The sequence below is a fragment of the Schistocerca nitens genome, chromosome 2, assembly GCF_023898315.1.
Source record: "Schistocerca nitens isolate TAMUIC-IGC-003100 chromosome 2, iqSchNite1.1, whole genome shotgun sequence".
Lineage (NCBI taxonomy): Eukaryota > Metazoa > Arthropoda > Insecta > Orthoptera > Acrididae > Schistocerca > Schistocerca nitens.
Window position 1 is genome coordinate 1,206,806,471 of NC_064615.1, and position 15,723 is coordinate 1,206,822,193.

Consider the following 15,723-nt stretch of genomic DNA (forward strand, 5'->3'; position numbering starts at 1 on the left):
ATTTTTTTTGAAATGTGTTCTACATGGGCGTGACCTACTGTGGCGCTGTTAAACTGCTGTCAAATGGTGTTATTATTAACGTCCGTGTTCATCAGGTACATTTTAGTGATGTGAGATAAAGTATGTGTTGTGGCTAACCTGTGATGGTTCAATATATATCGCTGGTGTGATTGTCGATTGTTTCATGTTTATTTACTCTGTCGTTATCTCGAAAATATTCGTAATTAATTCTGTTTTTTGAGTCTCTGTTTTGTTGAAGTATAATAATGAGTAAAAGTAAAGTTATTAGAAATCCTCTGAAGGCTTTTAAGAAAAGGAGAAATGTTGGAAAGCCAAAGGTATGTGTTATTAGTGTAAACAATAAAGACGATGAAAATCCCCGACATAGCTTGTGTCCCAAAGAAGAAGACAGTTGGTGTAAATATAACAAAGGATTGCTAACTGGTGAAGTGTACACTCATAAGCATAGTCTGCCTCATGCAATAATGGAGGTGATAAAACCTATTTTCAGAGACTTAGCAGCACCTGAACTGTTGAAAAAGTGTATTCACGGAAAAACTCAAAACCCCAATGAAAGTGTAAATAGTGTTATATGGTCGAGAATCCCCAAGACTGTATTTGTTGGAGTAGAAACACTTCACTTTGGTGTGTATGATGCTGTTGCGACTTTCAATGATGGCAACATTGTAAGGTGCAAGGTATTTAGAAATATGGGAATGAAGATAGGTTCTAACATGGTACGAGCGATGCTTGCTTTAGACAAGGAACGCCTTCGGGCTGCAGACAGGGCTGTAAAGAGTCTAGAAATACAAGCAAGAGTAAACAGGAGGAAGAACAAGAGGAAGCTGGAGGAGGAGTTTGCAGAGGATGAAGATAATCCATCCTATGGACCTGGAATGCACTAAAAAGTTAATCCAATCTTTGTCGCTCGATTCCCAAAACTTTTATTTTCTCATACTAATTACATGTTTTCTAAGGATCCTCCAAACATATTTGTTTCAAACTTTCAGTAAATGTTACACAGTACCTTCTGCATAATTTAACACAACCTTTTTCCAAAGAACTGTATATTTTTGAATATATAAATAAAAAATTGCAAAAAAATGTTGTGAATTTTCATTACAATAGAAAAAAAAATCATCTTTAATAACTGAACTAAAATTTTGTAAAATCCCTGTTTTAAGTTGTAGCCCATATTCCAATAAATAATCTGTAAAAAGTTCAACTTCCTACCTCAAATACTTTGTGAGGAAAGATGTAATTTATAAGCATTATTTTAACATTGCAAGTATAAGGCGTTCCGGAGCCCCTTAAGTACAGGAAGACTGAGTCTTCCTACTGTCCATGTTTTGAGCGTTTCCTGTGTCACTAGTTTTACATTCCGATGCACGTCTGCAGGTTTACTATATCCCTTGGACCTTGCCATTGACGATGAAACACAGAAATTGCATCGGAATTAAATATAAGAGACACAATGCCGACTTAAGTACAGGAAGACTGAGTCTTCCTACTGTCTATGTTTTGAGCGTTTCCTGTGTCACCAGTTTTACATTCTGATGCACCTCTGCAGGTTTTCTGTATCCCTTGGACCTTCCCATTGGCGATGAAACACAGAAATTGCATCGGAATTAAATATAAGAGACACAATGCCGACTTAAGTACAGGAAGAATGAGTCTTCCTACTGTCTATAATTTGACCGTTTCCTGTGTCACCAGTTTCACATTCCGATGCACCTCTACAAGTTTACTGTATCCATTGGACCTTCACAGTGACTATGAAACACAGAAATTGCATCGGAATTAAATATAAGAGACATAATGCCGACTTAAGTACAGGATGACTGAGTCTTCCTACTGTCTATAATTTGAGCGTTTCCTGTGTCACCAGTTTTACATTCCGATGCACCTCTAGAGGTTTACTGTATCCCTTGGACCTTCACAGTTACGATGAAACACATAAATTTCATCGGAATTAAATATAAGAGACACAATGCCGACTTAAGTACAAGAAAACAGTCTTCTTACAGTCAATGTTTTGAGCGATTCCTGTGTCAGCAGTTTTACATTTCGATGCACCTCTGCATGTTTACTGTATCCCTTGGACCTTCACAGTGACGATGAAACAAAGAAATTGCATCGGAATTAAATATTAGAGACACAATGCCGACTTAACTACAGGAAGACTGAGTCTTCCTACTGTCTATGTTTTGAGCGCTTCCTGTGTCATCAGTTTTACGTTCCGATGCACCTCTGCAGGTTTACTATATCACTTAGACCTTCCCATTCACGATGAAACACAGAAATTTCATCGGAAATAAATATAAGAGACCCAAAGCCGAATAAAGTACAGGAAGACTGAGTCTTCCTACTGTCTATGCTTTGAGCGTTTCCTGTGTCACCAGTTTTACATTCCGATGCACCTCTGGAGGTTTACTGTATCCCTTGGACCTTCCCATTGACGATGAAACACAGAAATTGCATCGGAATTAAATATAAGAGACACAATGCCGACATAAAAACAGGAAGACTGAGTCTGCCTACTCTCTATGTTTTGAGCGTTTCCTGTGTCCCCAGTTTTACATTCTGATGCAGGTCTGCAGTTTTACTGTATCCCTTCGACCTTCCCATCGGCGATGAAACACAGAAATTTCATCGGAAATAAATATAAGAGACACATTGCCGACTTAAGTATAGGAAGACTGAGTCTTCCAACTGTCTATGCTTTGAGCGTTTCCTGTGTCACCAGTTTTACATTCCGATGCACCTCAACAGGTTTATTGTATCCCTTGGACCTTCCCATTGACGATGAAACACAGAAATTGCATCGGAATTAAATATAAGAGACACAATGCCGACTTACGTACGGGAAGTCTGAGTCTTCCTACTCTCTATGATTTGAGCGTTTCCTGTGTCACCAGTTTTACATTCCGACGCACCTCTGCAGGTTTCCTGTATCCCTTGGACCTTCCCATTGACGATGAAACACAGAAATTGCATCGAAATTAAATATAAGAGACACAATGCAGACTTAAGTACAAGAAAACAGTCTTCATACGGTCAATGTTTGAGCGGTTCCTGTGTCACCAGTTTTACATTCCGACGCACCTCTGATGGTTTACTGTATCCCTTGGACCTTCCCATTGTCGATGAAACACATTAATCGCATCGGAATTAAATATAAGGGACACAATGCCGACTTAAGTACAGGAAGACTGAGTCTTCCTACTGTCTATAATTTGAGCGTTTCCTGTGTCACCAGTTTTACATTCCGATGCACCTCTACAGGTTTACTGTATCCCTTGGACCTTCACAGTGACGATGAAACACAGGAATTGCGTCGGAATTAAATATAAGAGACACAATGCCGACTTAAGTACAATAAGAATAAGTCTTCCCACTGTCTATGTTGTGAGCGTTTCCTGTGTCATCAGTTTTAATTTCCGATGCACCTCTGCAGGTTTACTATATCCCTTGGACCTTCCCATTCACGATGAAACACAGAAATTTCATCGGAAATAAATATAAGAGACACAATGCCTACTTAAGTACAGGAAGACTGAATTTTCCTACTGTTAATGTTTTGAGCGGTTCCTGTGTCACCAGTTTTACATTCCGATGCACCTCTGCAGGTTTACTGTATCCCTTGGACCTTCCCATTGACGATGAAAAACAGAAACTGCATCGGACTTAAATATAAGAGACACAATCAGGACTTAAGTACAGGAAGACTATGTCTTCCTACTGTCTATGCTTTGAGCGTTTCCTGTGTCATCAGTTTTACTTTCCGATGCACCTCTGCAGGTTTACTATATCCCTTGGACCTTCCCATTCACGCTGAAACACAGAAATTTCATCGGAAATAAATATAAGAGACACAATGCCGACTTAAGAACAGGAAGCCCGAGTCTTCCTACTGTCTATAATTTGAGCGTTTCCTGTGTCACCAGTTTTACATTCTGATGCACCTCTGCAGGTTTTCTGTATCCCTTGGACCTTCCCATTGGCGATGAAACAAAGAAATTGCATCGGAATTAAATTTAAGAGACAGAATGCCGACTTAAGTACAGGAACACTGAGTCTTCCTACTGTCTATGTTTTGAGCGTTTCCTGTGTCACTAGTTTTACATTCCGATGCACGTCTGAAGGTTTACTATATCCCTTGGACCTTCCCATTGAAGATGAAACACAGAAATTGCATCGGATTTAAATATAAGAGACACAATGCCGACTTAAGAACAGGAAGACTGAGTCTTCCTACTGTCTATAATTTGAGTGTTTCCTGTGTCACCAGTTTTACATTCCGATGCACCTCTGCAGGTTTACTGTATCCCTTGGACCTTCACACTGACGATGAAACATAGGAATTGCATCGTAATTAAATATAAGAGACACAATGCCGACTTAAGTACAGGAAGACTAAGGCTTCCTACTGTCTATGATTTGAGCGTTTCCTGTGGCATCAGTTTTACTTTCCGATGCACCTCTGCAGGTTTACTATATCCCTTGGACCTTCCCATTCACGATGAAACACAGAAATTTCATCGGAAATAAATATAAGAGACACAATGCCAAGTACAGGAAGACTGAGTCTTCCTACTGTCTATGTCTTGAGCGTTTCCTGTGTCACCAGTTTTACATTCCGATGTACCTCTGCAGGTTTATTGTATCCCTTGGACCTTCCCATTGGCGATGAAACACAGAAATTGCATCGGAATTAAGTTTAAGAGACAGAATGCCGACTTAAGTACAGGAAGACTGAGTCTTCCTACTGTCTACGTTTTGAGCGTTTCCTGTGTCACTAGTTTTACATTCCGATGCACGTCTGCAGGTTTACTATATCCCTTGGACCTTCCCATTGACGATGAAACACAGAAATTGCATCGGAATTAAATATAAGAGACACAATGCCGACTTAAGTACAGGAAGACTTAGTCTTCCTACTGTCTATGTTTTGAGCGTTTCCTGTGTCACCAGTTTTACATTCTGATGCACCTCTGCAGGTTTTCTGTATCCCTTGGACCTTCCCATTGGCGATGAAACACAGAAATTGCATCGGAATTAAATATAAGAGACACAATGCCGACTTAAGTACAGGAAGAATGAGTCTTCCTACTGTCTATAATTTGACCGTTTCCTGTGTCACCAGTTTCACATTCCGATGCACCTCTACAGGTTTACTGTATCCATTGGACCTTCACAGTGACTATGAAACACAGAAATTGCATCGGAATTAAATATAAGAGACATAATGCCGACTTAAGTACAGGATGACTGAGTCTTCCTACTGTCTATAATTTGAGCGTTTCCTGTGTCACCAGTTTTACATTCCGATGCACCTCTAGAGGTTTACTGAATCCCTTGGACCTTCACAGTTACGATGAAACACATAAATTTCATCGGAATTAAATATAAGAGACACAATGCCGACTTAAGTACAAGAAAACAGTCTTCTTACAGTCAATGTTTTGAGCGATTCCTGTGTCAGCAGTTTTACATTTCGATGCACCTCTGCAGGTTTACTGTATCCCTTGGACCTTTCCATTGACGATGAAACACAGAAATTGCATCGGAATTAAATATAAGTGACAAAATGCCGACTTAGGTACAGGGGGACTGAGTCTTCCTGCTGTCTATGTTTTGTGCGTTTCCTGTGTCATCAGTTTTACTTTCCGATGCAACTCTGCAGGTTTAATATATCCCATCCACCTTCCCATTCACGATGAAACACAGAAATTTCATCGGAAATAAATATAAGAGACACAATGCGGACTTAAGTACAGGAAGACTGAGTCTTCCCAGTGTCTATGTTTTGAGCGTTTCCTGTGTCACTAGTTTTACATTCCGATGCACCTCTGCAGGTTTACTGTATCCCTTGGACCTTTCCATTGACGATGAAACACAGAAATTGCATCGGAATTAAATATAAGTGACAAAATGCCGACTTAGGTACAGGAGGACTGAGTCTTCCTGCTGTCTATGTTTTGAGCGTTTCCTGTGTCACCAGTTTTAAATTCTGATGCATCTCTGCAGGTTTACTGTATCCCTTGGACCTTCCCATTGACGATGAAACACAGAAATTGCATCGGAATTAAATATAAGGGACACAATACCGACTTAAGTATAGGAAGACTGAGTCTTCCTACTGTCTATAATTTGAGCGTTTCCTGTGTCACCAGTTTTACATTCCGATGCACCCCTACAGGTTGACTGTAACCCTTGGACCATCACACTGACGATGAAACACAGAAATTGCATCGGAATTACATATAAGAGACACAATGCCGACTTAAGTACAGGAAGAATAAGTCTTCCTACTGTCTATGTTTTGAGCGTTTCCTGTGTCATCAGTTTTACTTTCCGATGCACCTCTGCAGGTTTACTGTATCCCTTGGACCTTCCCATTGGCGATGAAACACACAAATTGTATCGAAATTAAATATAAGAGACACAATGCCCACTTAACTAGAGGAAGACTGAGTCTTCCTACTGTCTATGTCTTGAGCGTTTCCTGTGTCATCAGTTTTACTTTCCGATGCACCCCTACAGGTTGACTGTAACCCTTGGACCTTCACACTGACCATGAAACACAGAAATTGCATCGGAATTATATATAAGAGACACAATGCCGACCTAAGTACAGGAAGACTAAGTCTTCCTACTGTCTATGTTTTGAGCGTTTCCTGTGTCATCAGTTTTACATTCCGATGCACCTCTGCAGGTTTACTGTATCCCTTGGACCTTCACAGTGACGATGAACCACAGGAATTGCATCGGAATTAAATATAAGAGACACAATGCCGACTTAAGTACAGGAAGACTAAGTCTTCCTACTGTCTATGTTTTGAGCGTTTCCTGTGTCATCAGTTTTACTTTCCGATGCACCTCTGCAGGTTTACTATATCCCTTGGTCCATCCCATTCACGATGAAACACAGAAATTGCATCGGAATTAAATTTAAGAGACAGAATGCCGACTTAAGTACAGGAAGACTGAGTCTTCCTACTGTCTATGTTTAGAGCGTTTCTGTGTCACCAGTTTTACATTCTGATGCACCTCTGAAGGTTTACTGTATCCCTTGGACTTTCCCATTGAAGATGAAACACAGAAATTGCATCGGAATTAAATATGAGAGACACAATGCCGACTTAAGAACAGGAAGACTGAGTCTTCCTACTGTCTATAATTTGAGCGTTTCCTGTGTCACCAGTTTTACATTCTGATGCACCTCTGCAGGTTTTCTATATCCCTTGGACCTTCCCATTGGCGATGAAACACAGAAATTGCATCGGAATTAAATTTAAGAGACAGAATGCCGACATAAGTACAGGAAGACTGAGTCTTCCTACTGTCTATGTTTTGGAGCATTTCCTGTGACACTAGTTTTACATTCCGATGCACGTCTGCAGGTTTACTATATCCCTTGGACCTTCCCATTGACGATGAAACACAGAAATTGCATCGGAATTAAATTTAAGAGACACAATGCCGACTTAAGTACAGGAAGACTGAGTCTTCCTACTGTCTATGTTTTGAGCGTTTCCTGTGTCACCAGGTTTACATTCTGATGAACCTCTGCAGGTTTTCTGCATCCCTTGGACCTTCCCATTGGCGATGAAACACAGAAATTGCATCGGAATTAAATATAAGAGACACAATGCCGACCTAAGTACAGGAAGAATGAGTCTTCCTACTGTCTATAATTTGACCGTTTCCTGTGTCACCAGTTTCACATTCCGATGCACCTCTACAGGTTTACTGTATCCATTGGACCTTCACAGTGACTATGAAACACAGAAATTGCATCGGAATTAAATATAAGAGACATAATGCCGACTTAGGTACTGGAAGACTGAGTCTTCCTACTGTCTATGTTTAGAGCGTTTCCGTGTCACCAGTTTTACATTCTGATGCACCTCTGCAGGTTTACTGTATCCCTTGGACCTTCCCATTGAAGATGAAACACAGAAATTGCATCGGAATTACATATAAGAGACACAATGCCGACTTAGGTACTGGAAGACTGAGTCTTCCTACTGTCTATGTTTAGAGCGTTTCCTGTGTCACCAGTTTTACATTCCGATGCACCTCTGCAGGTTTACTGTATCACTTGGACCTTCACAGTGAAGATGAAACACAGGAATTGCATCGGAATTAAATATAAGAGACACAATGCCGACTTAAGTACAGGAAGACTAAGTCTTCCTACTGTCTATGTTTTGAGCGTTTCCTGTGTCATCAGTTTTACTTTCCGATGCACCCCTGCAGGTTTACTATATCCCTTGCACCTTCCCATTCACGATGAAACACAGAAATTTCATCGGAAATAAATATAAGAGACACAATGCCGACTTAAGTACAGGAAGACTGAGTCTTCCTACTGTCTATAATTTGAGCGTTTCCTGTGTCACCAGTTTTACATTCCGATGTACCTCTGCAGGTTTACTGTATCCCTTGGACCTTCCCATTGACGATGAAAAACAGAAATTGCATCGGAATTAAATATAAGAGACACAATGCGGACTTAAGTACAGGAAGACTGAGTCTTCCTACTGTCTATGTTTTGAGCGTTTCCTGTGTCACTAGTTTTACATTCCGATGCACCTCTGCAGCTTTACTGTATCCCTTGGACCTTTCCATTGACGATGAAACACAGAAATTGCATCGGAATTACATATAAGAGACACAATGCCGACTTAGGTACTGGAAGACTGAGTCTTCCTACTGTCTATGTTTAGAGCGTTTCCGTGTCACCAGTTTTACATTCTGATGCACCTCTGCAGGTTTACTGTATCCCTTGGACCTTCCCATTGAAGATGAAACACAGAAATTGCATCGGATTTAAATATAAGAGACACAATGCCGACTTAAGAACAGGAAGACTGAGTCTTCCTACTGTCTATAATTTGAGCGTTTCCTGTGTCACCAGTTTTACATTCCGATGCACCTCTGCAGGTTTACTGTATCACTTGGACCTTCACAGTGAAGATGAAACACAGGAATTGCATCGGAATTAAATATAAGAGACACAATGCCGACTTAAGTACAGGAAGACTAAGTCTTCCTACTGTCTATGTTTTGAGCGTTTCCTGTGTCATCAGTTTTACTTTCCGATGCACCCCTGCAGGTTTACTATATCCCTTGCACCTTCCCATTCACGATGAAACACAGAAATTTCATCGGAAATAAATATAAGAGACACAATGCCGACTTAAGTACAGGAAGACTGAGTCTTCCTACTGTCTATAATTTGAGCGTTTCCTGTGTCACCAGTTTAACATTCCGATGTACCTCTGCAGGTTTACTGTATCCCTTGGACCTTCCCATTGACGATGAAACACAGTAATTGCATCGGAATTAAATTTAAGAGACAGAATGCCGACTGAAGAACAGGAAGACTGAGTCTTCCTACGGTGTATAATTTGAGCGTTTCCTGTGTCACCAGTTTTACATTCCGATGCACCTCTGCAGGTTTACTGTATCCCTTGGACCTTCACAGTGACGATGAAACACAGGAATTGCATCGGAATTAAATATAAGAGACACAATGCCGACTTAAGTACAAGAAAACAGTCTTCTTACAGTCAATGTTTTGAGCGATTCCTGTGTCAGCAGTTTTACATTTCGATGCACCTCTGCATGTTTACTGTATCCATTGGACCTTCCCATTGGCGATGATACACAAATTGCATCGAAATTAAATATAAGAGACACAATGCCGACTTAAGTACAAGAAAACAGTCTTCTTACAGTCAATGTTTTGAGCGTTTCCTGTGTCATCAGTTTTACTTTCCGATGCACCTCTGTAGGTTTAATATATCCCTTCCACCTTCCCATTCACGATGAAACACAGAAAGTTCATTGGAAATAAATATAAGAGACACAATGCCGACTTAAGTACAGGAAGACTGAGTCTTCCCACTGTCTATGTTATGAGCGGTTCCTGTGTCACCAGTTTTACATTCCGATGAACCTCTGCAGGTACTGTATCCCTTGGACCTTCCCATTGACGATGAAACACAGAAATTGCATCGGAATTAAATATAACAGACACAATGCGGACTTAAGTACAGGAAGACTGAGTCTTCCTAGTGTCTATGTTTTGAGCGTTTCCTGTGTCACTAGTTTTACATTCCGATGCACCTCTGCAGGTTTACTGTATCCCTTGGACCTTTCCATTGACGATGAAACACAGAAATTGCATCGGAATTAAATATAAGTGACAAAATGCCGACTTAGGTACAGGAAGACTGAGTCTTCCTACTGTCTATGTTTTGAGCGTTTCCTGTGTCACCAGTTTTAAATTCTGATGCATCTCTGCAGGTTTACTGTATCCCTTGGACCTTCCCATTGACGATGAAACACAGAAATTGCATCGGAATTAAATATAAGAGACACAATACCGACTTAAGTACAGGAAGACTAAGTCTTCCTACTGTCTATGTTTTGAGCGTTTCCTGTGTCATCTGTTTTACTTTCCGATGCACCTCTGCAGGTTTACTGTATCCCTTGGACCTTCCCATTGGCGATGAAACACACAAATTGCATCGAAATTAAATATAAGAGACACAATGCCTACTTAACTAGAGGAAGACTGAGTCTTCCTACTGTCTATGTTTTGAGCGTTTCCTGTGTCATCAGTTTTACTTTCCGATGCACCCCTACAGGTTGACTGCACCCCTTGGACCTTCACACTGACGATGAAACACAGAAATTGCATCGGAATTATATATAAGAGACACAATGCCGACTTAAGTACAGGAAGACTAAGTCTTCCTACCGTCTATGTTTTGAGCGTTTCCTGTGTCATCAGTTTTACATTCCGATGCACCTCTGCAGGTTTACTGTATCCCTTGGACCTTCACAGTGACGATGAAACACAGGAATTGCATCGGAATTAAATATAAGAGACACAATGCCGACTTAAGTACAGGAAGACTAAGTCTTCCTACTGTCTATGTTTCGAGCGTTTCCTGTGTCATCAGTTTTACTTTCCGATGCACCTCTGCAGGTTTACTATATTCCTTGGTCCTTCCCATTCACGATGAAACACAGAAATTGCATCGGAATTAAATTTAAGAGACAGAATGCCGACTTAAGTACAGGAAGACTGAGTCTTCCTACTGTCTATGTTTAGAGCGTTTCTGTGTCACCAGTTTTACATTCTGATGCACCTCTGCAGGTTTACTGTATCCCTTGGACCTTCCCATTGAAGATGAAACACAGAAATTGCATCGGAATTAAATATAAGAGACACAATGCCGACTGCAGAACAGGAAGACTGAGTCTTCCTACTGTCTATAATTTGAACGTTTCCTGTGTCACCAGTTTTACACTCCGATGCACCTCTGCAGGTTTACTGTATCCCTTGGACCTTCACAGTGACGATGAAACACAGGAATTGCATCGGAATTAAATATAAGAGACACAATGCCGACTTAATTACAGGAAGACTAAGTCTTCCTACTGTCTATGTTTTGAGCGTTTCCTGTGTCATCAGTTTTACTTTCCGATGCACCTCTGCATGTTTACTATATCCCTTGGACCTTCCCATTCACGATGAAACACAGAAATTTCATCGGAAATAAATATAAGAGACACTATGCCGACTTAAGTACAGGAAGACTGAGTCTTCCTACTGTCTATGTTTTGAGCGTTTCCTGTGTCACCAGTTTTACATTCCGATGTACCTCTGCAGGTTTACTGTATCCCTTGGACCTTCCCATTGCCGATGAAACACAGAAATTGCATCGGAATTAAATTTAAGAGACAGAATGCCGACTTAAGTACAGGAAGACTGAGTCTTCCTACTGTCTATGTTTTGAGCGTTTCCTGTGTCACTAGTTTTACATTCCGATGCACGTCTGCAGGTTTACTATATCCCTTGGACCTTCCCATTGACGATGAAACACAGAAATTGCATCGGAATTAAATATAAGAGACACAATGCTGACTTAAGTACAGGAAGACTAAGTCTTCCTATTGTCTATGTTTTGAGCGTTTCCTGTGTCACCAGTTTTACATTCTGATGCACCTCTGCAGGTTTTCTGTATCCCTTGGACCTTCCCATTGACGATGAAACACAGAAATTGCATCGGAATTACATATAAGAGACACAATGCCGACTTAAGTACAGGAAGAATGAGTCTTCCTACTGTCTATAATTTGACCGTTTCCTGTGTCACCAGTTTCACATTCCGATGCACCTCTACAGGTTTACTGTATCCATTGGACCTTCACAGTGACTATGAAACACAGAAATTGCATCGGAATTAAATATAAGAGACATAATGCCGACTTAAGTACAGGATGACTGAGTCTTCCTACTGTCTATAATTTGAGCTTTTCCTGTGTCACCAGTTTTACATTCCGATGCACCTCTAGAGGTTTACTGTATCCCTTGGACCTTCACAGTTACGATGAAACACATAAATTTCATCGGAATTAAATATAAGAGACACTATGCCGACTTAAGTACAAGAAAACAGTCTTCTTACAGTCAATGTTTTGAGCGATTCCTGTGTCAGCAGTTTTACATTTCGATCCACCTCTGCATGTTTACTGTATCCCTTGGGCCTTCCCATTGGCGATGAAACACAAATTTCATCGAAATTAAATATAAGAGACACAATGCCGACTTAAGTACGGGAAGACTAAGTCTTCCTACTGTCTATGATTTGAGCGTTTCCTATGTCATCAGTTTTACTTTCCGATGCACCTCTGCAGGTTTACTATATCCCTTCCACCTTCCCATTCACGATGAAACACAGAAATTTCATCGGAAATAAATATAAGAGACACAATGCCGACTTAAGTACAGGAAGACTGAGTCTTCCCACTGTCTATGTTTTGAGCGGTTGCTGTGTCACCAGTTTTACATTCCGATGAACCTCTGCAGGTACTGTATCCCTTGGACCTTCCCATTGACGATGAAACACAGAAATTGCATCGGAATTAAATATAAGAGACACAATGCGGACTTAAGTACAGGAAGACTGAGTCTTCCTAGTGTCTATGTTTTGAGCGTTTCCTGTGTCACTAGTTTTACATTCCGATGCACCTCTGCAGGTTTACTGTATCCCTTGGACCTTCACAGTGACTATGAAACACTGAAATTGCATCGGAATTAAATATAAGAGACATAATGCCGACTTAAGTACAGGATGACTGAGTCTTCCTACTGTCAATAATTTGAGCTTTTCCTGTGTCACCAGTTTTACATTCCGATGAACCTCTAGAGGTTTACTGTATCCCTTGGACCTTCACAGTTACGATGAAACACATAAATTTCATCGGAATTAAATATAAGAGACACTATGCCGACTTAAGTACAGGAAGGCTGAGTCTTCCTACTGTCTATAATTTGAGCGTTTCCTGTGTCACCAGTTTTACATTCCGATGCACCCCTACAGGTCGACTGTAACCCTTGGACCTTCACACTGACGATGAAACACAGAAATTGCATCGGAATTAAATATAAGAGACACAATGCCGACTTAAGTACAGGAAGACTAAGTCTTCCTACTGTCTACGTTTTGAGCGTTTCCTGTGTCATCCGTTTTACTTTCCGATGCACCTCTGCAGGTTTACTGTATCCCTTGGACCTTCCCATTGGCGATGAAACACACAAATTGCATCGAAATTAAATATAAGAGACACAATGCCTACTTAACTAGAGGAAGACTGAGTCTTCCTACTGTGTATGTTTTGAGCGTTTCCTGTGTCATCAGTTTTACTTTCCGATGCACCCCTACAGGTTGACTGTAACCCTTGGACCTTCACACTGACGATGAAACACAGAAATTGCATCGGAATTAAATATAAGAGACACAATGCCGACTTAAGTACAGGAAGACTAAGTCTTCCTACTGTCTATGTTTTGAGCGTTTCCTGTGTCATCAGTTTTACATTCCGATGCACATCTGCAGGTTTACTGTATCCCTTGGACCTTCACAGTGACGATGAAACACAGGAATTGCATCGGAATTAAATATAAGAGACACAATGCCGACTTAAGTACAGGAAGACTAAGTCTTCCTACTGTCTATGTTTTGAGCGTTTCCTGTGTCATCAGTTTTACTTTCCGATGCACCTCTGCAGGTTTACTATATCCCTTGGACCTTCCCATTCACGATGAAACACAGAAATTTCATCGGAAATAAATATAAGAGACACAATGGCGACTTAAGTACAGGAAGACTGAGTCTTCCTACTGTCTATGTTTTGAGCGTTTCCTGTGTCCTCAGTGTTACATTCCGATGTAGCTCTGCAGGTTTACTGTATCCCTTGGACCTTCCCATTGACGATGAAACACAGAAATTGCATCGGAATTAAATTTAAGAGACAGAATGCCGACTTAAGTACAGGAAGACTGAGTCTTCCTACTGTCTATGTTTTGAGCGTTTCCTGTGTCACTAGTTTTACATTCCGATGCACGTCTGCAGGTTTACTATATCCCTTGGACCTTCCCATTGACGATGAAACACAGAAATTGCATCGGAATTAAATATAAGAGACACAATGCCGACTTAAGTACAGGAAGACTGAGTCTTCCTACTGTCTATGTTTTGAGCGTTTCCTGTGTCACCAGTTTTACATTCTGATGCACCTCTGCAGGTTTTCTGTATCCCTCGGACCTTCCCATTGACGATGAAACACAGAAATTGCATAGGAATTAAATATAAGAGACACAATGCCGACTTAAATACAAGAAAACAGTCTTCTTACAGTCAATGTTTTGAGCGATTCCTGTGTCAGCAGTTTTACATTTCGATGCACCTCTGCATGTTTACTGTATCCCTTGGAGCTTCCCATTGGCGATGAAACACAAATTGCATCGAAATTAAATATAAGAGACACAATGCCGACTTAAGTACAGGAAGACTAAGTCTTCCTACTGTCTATGTTTTGAGCGTTTCCTGTGTCATCAGTTTTACTTTCCGATGCACCTCTCCAGGTTTACTATATCCCTTGCACCTTCCCATTCACGATGAAACACAGAAATTTCATCGGAAATAAATATAAGAGACACAATGCCGACTTAAGTACAGGAAGACTGAGTCTTCCCACTGTCTATGTTTTGAGCGGTTCCTGTGTCACCAGTTTTACATTCCGATGAATCTCTGCAGGTACTGTATCCCTTGGACCTTCCCATTGACGATGAAACACAGAAATTGCATCGGAACTAAATATAAGAGACACAATGCGGACTTAAGTACAGGAAGACTGAGTCTTCCTAGTGTCTATGTTTTGAGCGTTTCCTGTGTCACTAGTTTTACATTCCGATGCACCTCTGCAGGTTTACTGTATCCCTTGGACCTTTCCATTGACGATGAAACACAGAAATTGCATCGGAATTAAATATAAGTGACACAATGCCGACTTAGGTACAGGAAGACTGTCTTCCTACTGTCTATGTTTTGAGCGTTTCCTGTGTCACTAGTTTTACATTCCGATGCACGTCTGCAGGTTTACTATATCCCTTGGACCTTCCCATTGACGATGAAACACAGAAATTGCATCGGAACTAAATATAAGAGACACAATACCGACTTAAGTACAGGAAGACTGAGTCTTCCTACTGTCTATAATTTGAGCGTTTCCTGTGTCACCAGTTTTACATTCCGATGCACCCCTACAGGTTGACTGTAACCCTTGGACCTTCACACTGACGATGAAACACAGAAATTGCATCGGAATTAAATATAAGAGACACAATGCCGACAT